Below are 10166 nucleotides of genomic sequence, written 5' to 3'. Positions count from 1 at the left end.
CAACTAGTAATTCACTATATGAGAGCGCATCATCATCACAACTATCATCATCATCATCATTATCATCATTGATAATAAACTTAGGAGGACTTGATATTACCTTATCATCTTCTTATATGGAGCACTTACTTGTTTAGTCATATCTTGAAGATGTGGAAGGTGGGAAATTTAAATTTCTTTCTCTTCTTGAGTGTCTCTTTATCATCTTCAAGGAAAATTAAGCACATACAATCATCCGTAGAGCAATCTTGAGAGTTATTTTTATTCTTCTCTTCTTGTTGTTTGATTTCCTTCACAACCTCATTCTCTTCACATATTAGTTAATGTTGTAAATAAAATTAAGACAATTCTAAATATCTTTAGCACTAACATATAATGCAATTCTTTTAAAAGCATTTTCATTCGAAGATTTTTTTTTTAAAATTCTCATCGCTTTGCTCTTTAACAAAAAATTTGTTCATCATGAGCATGCATTGATTTTTGGGTTTAATGATTGATGGGCTCTTTATGCAACCTACACCTAAGGCAGTGAACCTACCGATGCAGCCTAGCACTAGTGAGTATCAAGGTCGTATCCCTGGAGATCGGGTTAACCTAGAGTTACTACTGCTTGCTATGTTATCTAGTCTGAAATAGGGTGTGAAAGTTCTAACATACCAGCTAATGGTTATGAGTGCAATTAAGTAAATGAAAGACAACAATGGACAATTAAAAGACAATTGTAAAGAGAGAAATAAATCCAAAAGGGAGCCTAAGTGATGGAATTCTAAAGATGAATTTTATGGATTGCCGATCTTGCTTACCCGTGCCTAAATCCTGAATTGAATCCTGCCTCTCTCTCACACTAGGATTCCTAAACTGCACTAACCTAATGGAATCTCTTCCTATCGGATTACTACAAATTAGCATTAAGTATGATTTAAGACTATTAAGAGTTGTTAGTTCTTAATCCGTGAGTAAATCAACCTCATCTCTAAGTGTTAACTACCGGTCCTTACTATTCAAAATCCAGTTGTAACAAGCATTTCTCAAATGTCAAGAAACAACCTAATAAACAATTAATCCAACGTCTCAAATTAACTACATCAAACTTTTATTACTTGAATAGCAAGAAGATTGCAAGAATGACAATTATAAAAAACTAACAATTAAGCATAATCCATCAACAAAGGTGAACCCTAATGGATTCAAAAGATCTAGGCCGCTCATGTTCATAGTCAAAGCAATTAAAGAACAAAATAAGGAAAAACAAATTAAAGGTATGTACACCCTTCTCTTTCAAGTTTGAATGAGAAACCCTAAATTTGCAAATTCAAAATCTCAAACCCTAGTTGCCTCTTGAATGCTCCCAAAGTTTGTCTTGATCTTCAATTCGATGTTGGAATAAGTGGAATCCCCCTTCAATTGATGAAAATTGATCTCTCCAGTCTACAATTGAGGTATAGGAAATATTTGATTAAGTGTGTGTCTTGGAATTGAGTCCAAAAATCGTCCCCTTCAATTAGAATTCAAAATCGCCTATATAGTTGATTGGTCAGTGTGATGATTCAAAGACGGCCGAGTCCAGTCGTGATGAATCTGTGGAGTCTGTTGTCGAGCCACCACAGCCGTGCCAAGCCGGTGCCGACTCCTTCCGACCGTGCCCAGTGCTGATCCACACAAGCCGTAGCAGAGGCCGTGGTGGCTATGGAAGTCGGCCGAAATGGCACAATTGGGGATAGCCTCTTGATAATTCGAAGACGGCCGAGTCCGGGCCGTGCTCAACCCTCGGGGTGCTTGTTCTCGCCCAATTTGATGGATTTTGCTCCGTAATCACACGTATTTCCCTCGATTCGATGGTGTCCTTCGAAATGACCTCAAACGAAAGGGAAACAAAAGAGCGGTGATTCTAGCATAAAACGGGATAATCATGCATAAAAATGTGAACAATCGGGCATGAAAACATGTGTAGTATGATGCTTATCAAATTACCCCATGCTTAAACTTTTGCTTGTCCTCAAGCAATTTACAACTCACTCCTCAAAAGATATCAAATAACTCAATCAACTGCATTGCAGGAGGTTAGCTCAAAATAAATTTTGAAACTCCGTAATGATTTTTCCCAAAATCCCCAAATCACTAAATCCTTAAGAGAAAGAGCAAACTTAATAAAGTTGCTAAAGTTAAAATGATAAACCATCTAAATTAAGAAATTGAGAATCATGCCTCACAAGATATCACTCAAAACACACAAGTGTATATAGGTGAAAAAAGATCGCCAAGCTCTCAACGCAAAAATACAGAAAAAGTGCTTACCATAGGCTTGCTTATGGATTCAATCTCCACTACGACGAAATAATCAATAATCATGATCAAAGGGTCTTGAGCCAGGTTGTAATGGGGTTAAGGTAAGGTACGTATAAATATGGAAAGTAGGCTACAAGTTCTTTGGAAGTTAAGCAAGTAATGCAAGAAAGTAATGAAGGATCAAGTCGTACCAAAATGAACACTAAGTTGCTCTAAAAATAAGATAATGCTCAAAATGAACTAAATTAATACTTTCCACTTTTTTTTTGTTTTTTTTTATATATAAATATATATACTATGTATATATATTACAACAGCTTATGTAGGAGTTGTTGGTTATTGACACATACAATAATTGCATCTATGAAAAATCTAGCAACTTAGTGAAATATATGAATGCAGATTGATCCAAAGTAAAATGCAGCATAACTTATATAATTTCCAGCAACAATGGTAGAAAGAATGGTCAAATGAATAGAAGTGATAAGATGAGTGTCACTGTTATTATTGTCACGAAAGGAATGGCTAAGGCTCAAAATTGGTTCACTAAGGGAAAAATAGGGTTAGGCTTTTTGGCCAAATTGTGTAAATCCTAAGTGCCCAAATCATCTCACGATCATTGACAATTCATGTAATTTCAACAGTGATATCGTAAAGCAAGTTCTAGAAGCAGAGATTCCAGTAAAATGCTCACTAATGAAAGAAAAGGGAGCATAATAGTGATGCACTAATTGGCTCAAAATCTCACCATTTGAGTGATTTAAAATTGCATGAATTCTCAACCCAAAGTTTAAACAGTCAATCACAATAATAAGCAGCAATATTAACAGTGTTCTATATCTACGATAAAGTAATATGGAAGAATTAAGGAAAAATACCAGTTTTACCTGGCTGGATTGTAATTGAGAGATTTATTCATTGCCTTCTTCCGAACAAGGTTCGATAAAAGCTATAAGGGAATCCATTCAAAGGAGAAAAAAAAAGTCATCAACTACTTAATTAAAACAAAACTCAAGATAGGCACAACATCGGTAGGTCCCTACCCCACATTTTAGTATAACAACATCACAGTGTTAGAGATTAGGCCCGAGGAAGCATATGATTCACACATTATGGTTATGGAAGATCATGCTGATTATTTATTTATTTTTTTTAATTAAAAAGGCATAGTGTTCTACTTAACATAAATAAACAAGTGCAAGGAAATAACATAAAAGTAAACAAGCTACAAGCAAGAAAGTAAAAGGAGATAACAAATTGAAAGAAAAAAAATAAAAATAAAAATAAAATAAAATAAAGAAAAAGGATGGAGGAAAATATCACAAATTTTTCTTTCCGCTAAGAGTCTGCTGACGGTGTATCCTCACTGGTTGGATCTACTGGAAGTTGGGGGGCAGGGAAGTTTGCTGACGGTGGTTGCGGTGGTGGATCAGGGTCTGTGAAGCATGTCGCCAAATCGAACTCCATATCATCAATGAGCCGTTGATTTTGTGCTCCAGCCTCTTGCATCTTTTGAATCTGCACTACTATGAAGTCTGTCTGGGTGGCCTGTCTTTCTAAACCACTCAGGAACTGTTGAAGTGTACTGTTCAAACTGCCCAACTGTGCCTTCATTTCTTCTTGAAACCGCACAAACTCAGTGTACTGCTGCTGCTGTAGATCGCAGACTCGATCTAGACGGTCGGCCAAAGCACTGATCTGGACGCTCGATGGCTCTACCGAATGAGAGGATGAGGCTCCAGATGAAGGCATAAACACTCTAGCTGGGTTAGGAATCCTAACATCCGGAATCCCAACCGACGGATGTTGGGCTCCTCTAGCCGCTGCCTCTCTAGCTTCCCTGACTATTGTGCTCACGAGCCTATATTCAATACCATGTGGATGTCTAGTGGCCGTGATCATCTGCATGTTGATCATTTGTCTCATCCCTAGTGGTGTCATGTCACCAATATTTGAAAGCTCCGACAGACAGTCGTCCAATACATCTAGTCTCTTAGCTAACCTAGTCACATCAAACAACAATGCATCTTCTTTTGGGCGTCTACTATAAATGAACGGACTTGGCGAGCCAATAAATATCCCAAGTCTAGCTTCTTCCGATGTTGCATAGCCCAGAGAATAAAGACATCAGTCTGTGTGACTGCCCCAAAACTGTCCCCTCGGCCTGTAATGGTGTAAGCTAGTAGGGTATGAATGTAGCGGAGATGGTCCGGTAGGCTAGATGCCTTAGACCTGCTTGGGTAGTATGTTTCTGGCCTCATTACCAATGAATCCCACATGGCGTCATATGAAATTGGGTGGATGTAGAGACAACCCTGATACTCCTCCCCCGAGATTTCTTGTTCAGTCCATAATCCCAAATGCATTCCAAATTGTGGGACCGACATCGAGAACTCCCTTCCCCCAAGCCTAAAATAAATTGCATCAGTCGATGCCAGGATCTGTTCTTTGCAGGAAGAAGGTGCTGAGGAACTCGATCGTAAGCTCACGGTAGGTTGGCTCAATGATGTCAAAGAATCTCGCATATGGCGAGTCTCGATCGGTGTGTGCACATCTCCGAGCCAATCCCACTCTCTCTAGGGATGTGAAGTCATGCAGCCCGCCATCACTTGCTTCCATCTCATGACTTGGAATCTACTTTCATTATCCTGCATTAGGGAATGTCCACAATGGATGACGGCCAGTGTGGATGGATTCACGATAGGTGCTCTCCGAGGTCGAACTATTTCTTTGTGGTGGTGGAGGTGGAAGTGTTGGTCTTTAGTTCCGGTTCACAGTCTTTGTGGAGGAAGACGTTCCTTCACCACGCGATCGCTTCTTTGGTAGCGGCTTCGTTGCTTTCTACGAGATTTATCGCGGTCCGTCATATCACCTAAAGCAACGAATTATTAGTTTTTGTAAAAATTCAAGTTAATGAAAGAAATAATCTACCGAATCAACAAAGCATAATGATTATACTTGACTAACCAAAACTTGTATAAACTAATAAACCGATATATATCAATCTAATTTATCATGAACCGAAGAATTGCAATTTAAATCTAAACATTATTCATGCTTTGCATCTTTGTAGGCACATTTTATTTCCACTAAAACCCCACACTTATCAATTTCATAACCAACTACACCACAAACACAACAACTAATGTAGATTAACCTAACCAAGGTCATATAGTTACAATATAGAGCCACCAAAATATTCTAGCATGTCCTAACAAAAGTATATGTCTAAAATAGAAGTGAATCATAATAATAAAAAAAAATATAATGCAACAAATGAAGGGACTTACCTGAGTTCGCTTAGGAAAGTGAGAAGGGTGAGAGAGGGGTATAAGAACAACACCTTTGAGCTAAGAAAAACAAAAAGGGAACCAAAATTTTCGGAGGCCTCCACTTCTTATAGGCACGGTTTCAGCACGGGTGAGGGTAAGGCCGTGCTGATCAGCACGGCTAGGACTCAGCCCGTGCAGATCCTTTAGCCTTCTTTGGATGCTCCTTGGCACGGGCATTGGCACGGCCGTGCTTCCCAGCACGGCTAGGGGTTGTGTCCCGTGCTGCCTTCGGAAGCCATAACAATTACTCTTTATCCTTCAACACGGTCTTGACTCTGTAGTGCTAATCGGCTAGACTGACACACTGGTGATCTGACCGTGATGGCCCCGAAAGTATGTAGTAACGGAGTGTTTCTGGGTTTGCCTTTTGCCGACTCGAGTCGCCTTGCCCCCATACCTATAATTAACACATATGCATGTAATTAGATCATTAAACAAGTAGATATAGTCAAACGGAAGAGTTTGTCCTCTTCGATTCTATAAGTCCGAAAAATTAAAATTAACCTAATTATTTTTAAGCAACTATAATAAAGTCAAATGAAAATAATGAAACAATCACAACTAATTAAAAACATGAAAGTATAATCCAAGTCGAATGTACAGAAGTGCTTATTTGCAGAGTCTTAAGTGTGACTCATTCGGATCACCCTTTCTGTGCATACAAAGCCAGGTCAACTCGTTACTCACTATCCAACGAGTTACAATGATATCGCTTTAGCCGATGGCCGTTCACTTTGAAGTTCCCCTTCTCTGGATGATGCAACTCTACCACTCCATATGGAAAGACTTGTCCGATCTGAAATGGTCCAGACCAACGAGTCTATAGCTTTCCGGGAAACAGACGAAGGCGAGAGTTGTAAAGCAACACTCGATCCCCAACCTGAAATTCCTTAGGCTCACGAATCCTTTGATCATGCCATTTCTTAGTCCTTGCTTTGTAAGTTGAGGAGTTTTTGTATGCCTGCTGGCGCCACTCATCTAGCTCACTCAGCTGCCATTGTCGCTCCTTACCTGCAGAATTAATATCAAAGTTACAAGTTCTAAGGGCCCAAAGTGCCCTATGCTCTAACTCAACAGGCAAATGACATGACTTTCCATAAACAAGGCGATAGGGCGTAAAACCTATAGATGTCCTAAAAGCAGTCCTAAATGCCCATAATGCATCATCTAACTTAAGAGTCCAGTCCTTCCTACTGGTACTAACGGTTCTCTCTAAAATACGTTTAATACCCCTATTAGTTACCTCAACACCGCCCACTAGTCCGGGGTGATAGGGAGTAGAGAAGCGATGAGTAACTCCGCATCGCTTAAGTACTTTCTCTAATTGGGTGTTGCAGAAATGTGTTCCTCTATCACTAATAAGCACCCTAGGTATGCCAAACCTAGCAAACAATCGCTTAAGGAACCTGCAGACAACCCTAGCATCATCAGTGGCTACAGCCTGAGCTTCGTGCCACTCGAGAAATATTCACAAAGAACTGAATGTACTTATTACCATACGAAGAGGGAAAGGGTCCCATGAAGTCGATGCCCCGGACATCAAAAATCTCAACGACTTGCACACCTTTGGTTTGAGGCATCTCATCACGAGAAAAGATATTACACCGCTACCGGCAAGGGTCACAAACCTTAACAAATTTTCGTGCATCTTGGAAGAGCGTAGGCCAATAGAATCCCGCCTCTAGCACCTTCCCTCGCAGTATGGTTTGCTGCTTGATGACCTCCGTTGGGTCCCTCATGGCATTGCTTCAATATTTGGAGAGTCTCCTCGCCATATACACAACGAATCACCCGATCCGCACATACTTTAAACAAAAGGGATCTTCCCAAATATAGTATTTCAAATCAAATAAGAATTTCTTCGTTTGACACGTCGTCATACCCTTTGGTAGAACCCTAGCAACCAAATAGTTAGCATAATCAGAAAACCAGGGAGTATCAGTGTATACTTGAGTGACATACAAATGTTCTTCTGGAAATCGATCATCTATGGTCGTCTCATCAAGTGCATCTAAGTGAGGATTTTCCAATCTCGATAAATGGTCCACCGCCCGGATTCTCGCGCCCTTCTTATCCTTGATCTCGACGTCAAATTCCTGTAACAAAAGAATCCACCGAATCAATCTCGGTTTTGCATCATTTTTCAGGAATAAGTACCTCAATGCCGAGTGGTCCGTGAAGACAATGGTTTTGGAGAGAACGAGGTATGATCTAAACTTGTCGAAGGCGTAAACAACCGCCAATAACTCCTTCTCTGTGGTGGTGTAGTGTTCTTGGGCTCCTGTCAAGGTCTTGCTAGCGTAGTAAATGGGTTGAAACTTCTTTTCAATCCTCTGTCCAAGCACAGCTCCAACTGCATAATCACTAGCATCGCACATCAGTTCAAAGGCAGCCCCCAATCAGGAGAAACCATGATTGGGGTACAGTTAAGTTTCTTAAGTAACTCAAAAGCTGCCACGCATGCATTATCAAAAATAAAAGGTACATCCTTAACTAACAATTGAGTGAGAGGCCTAGCAATATTAGAAAAATCTCTAATAAATCTCCTATAAAACCCTGCATGGCCTAAAAAACTCCTAACAGCCTTAACCGAACTAGGAGGAGGTAGCTTAGATATTACTTCTACCTTAGCTCTATCCACCTCCATCCCAGCCTGAGAGATCTTATGCCCTAAAACAATCCCCTCTCTCACCATGAAATGACATTTTTCCCAGTTTAGTACCAAGTTAGTCTCAATACATCTAGCTAACATGCGCTCAAGGTTTGCCAAACAAAGAGAGAAAGAATTACCAAAAATAGAGAAGTCATCCATAAATACCTCCATAGACTCCTCAATCATGTCCTCAAAAATAGCCATCATGCACTGCTGAAATGTAGCTGGTGCATTGCACAGTCCGAATGGCATCCGTCTATAAGCAAACGTCCCATAAGGGCAGGTGAAGGTAGTCTTCTCTTGGTCCTCAGGTGCAATAGGAATCTGAAAGTAACCTGAAAAGCCATCAAGAAAACAATAAAACATGTGACTTGCTAAACGTTCAATCATCTGATCAATGAAAGGAAGAGGAAAGTGGTCCTTCCGAGTTGCATCATTAAGCCTACGGTAATCAATGCAAACTCGGGCTTTATTCTCGTCCGAGTCGGGATCGGCTCATCCTTCTCATTCCTTACCACTGTGATGCCTCCTTTCTTGGGTACAACCTGCACAGGACTAACCCACGAACTGTCAGAAATGGGATATATCAAACATGCATCAAGAAGTTTAATTACCTCCTTCTTTACCACTTCTTTCATGTTCGGATTGAGTCGTCTTTGAGGTGAAGCGACCAGCCCTAAAATGTCCCCAATGAAATCTTATGAGAGCGAAACTTGGATTTATGCCCGGGATATCGGCTATATTGAAAGCAAAGGCCTTCTTGTACTTCCTTAGAACTTCCAATGACATGGCTTGTTCTTCGGAGTTAGATCGGGTTGCTATGATTCGGTAAGCGCTTCTCTTCATCCAGGAAGGCATAAACCAAGTGGCTCATTAACTCCTTCAGTTCTAAACCGGTGGGTCCTCGAATGAAGTCTTTACTTTCCGTACCCCGGATCGCCAAGAAAAGATAGGGATCAGTTGACAAGCTCGGCTCGGAAGCCAATAAAATGAGTTGCTCCAACACTTGCTCGTTGGACAACTCCTCCTCATCCCTCGGCCTAATGCTACTTGCAAAGGGTCAGAACATAAAATTTCTTGTAAATGGGACTCAACCACATCATCAATCACATCAATAGAACATACAGTATTATCATAGTCCAGTGACTGTCTCATGGAAGTGGCCAGGTCAAAGGTAATGGTCTCATCATTAACTCTAAGCTTAAGCTTTCCATCGCTTACATCGATAACAGCCCTCGATGTAGCTAGGAAAGGCCTACCCAAGATAAGAGGCACAGTGCTATCACCCTCCATATCCATTACCACAAAATCTACAGGAAAGATAAATTTATCTACCTTTACAAGTACATCTTCAACAATACCTCTAGGAATTTTAACAGTCATATCTGCTAATTGAACACTCATCCTAGTAGGCTTTGGCTCATGCAACCCTAATTTGGCAAATAAACTAGTGGGCATTAAGTTAATACCGGCTCCTAAATCGTACCAATGCACCACTAATTGATAAATCACCAATCATACAAGGGATAGTAAAACTCCCTGGATCTCGTCGCTTGAGTGGCAGTTTGTTCTGGAGAATAGCTGAACACTCCTCATTAAGCACCACCTGACCAAGATCCTCCAACTTCCTCTTGTTGCTCAAAATCTCCTTTAAGAACTTGGCATATTTCGGCATCTGTGAAATTGCCTCAACAAAAGGTAAGTTAATTTTCAGCTGCTTAAATAAGTCAAGAAACTTACTGTATTGCTTGTCCACCATATCCTGTCTCAACCTTGCAGGATATGGTACCGGGGGCTGATGCTCCCGCACAGGGCTCTTTTGCCTGTCTTCTTTCTTTCTCTCATTCTCTACCATCTCAAGGTCTGGTCCTTCCTTAGGCCGGCTCGACACGCGA

Source organism: Ricinus communis, chromosome 10, assembly GCF_019578655.1.
Source record: "Ricinus communis isolate WT05 ecotype wild-type chromosome 10, ASM1957865v1, whole genome shotgun sequence".
NCBI classification, from domain to species: Eukaryota; Viridiplantae; Streptophyta; class Magnoliopsida; order Malpighiales; family Euphorbiaceae; genus Ricinus; species Ricinus communis.
This window is presented reverse-complemented; position numbering follows the sequence as displayed.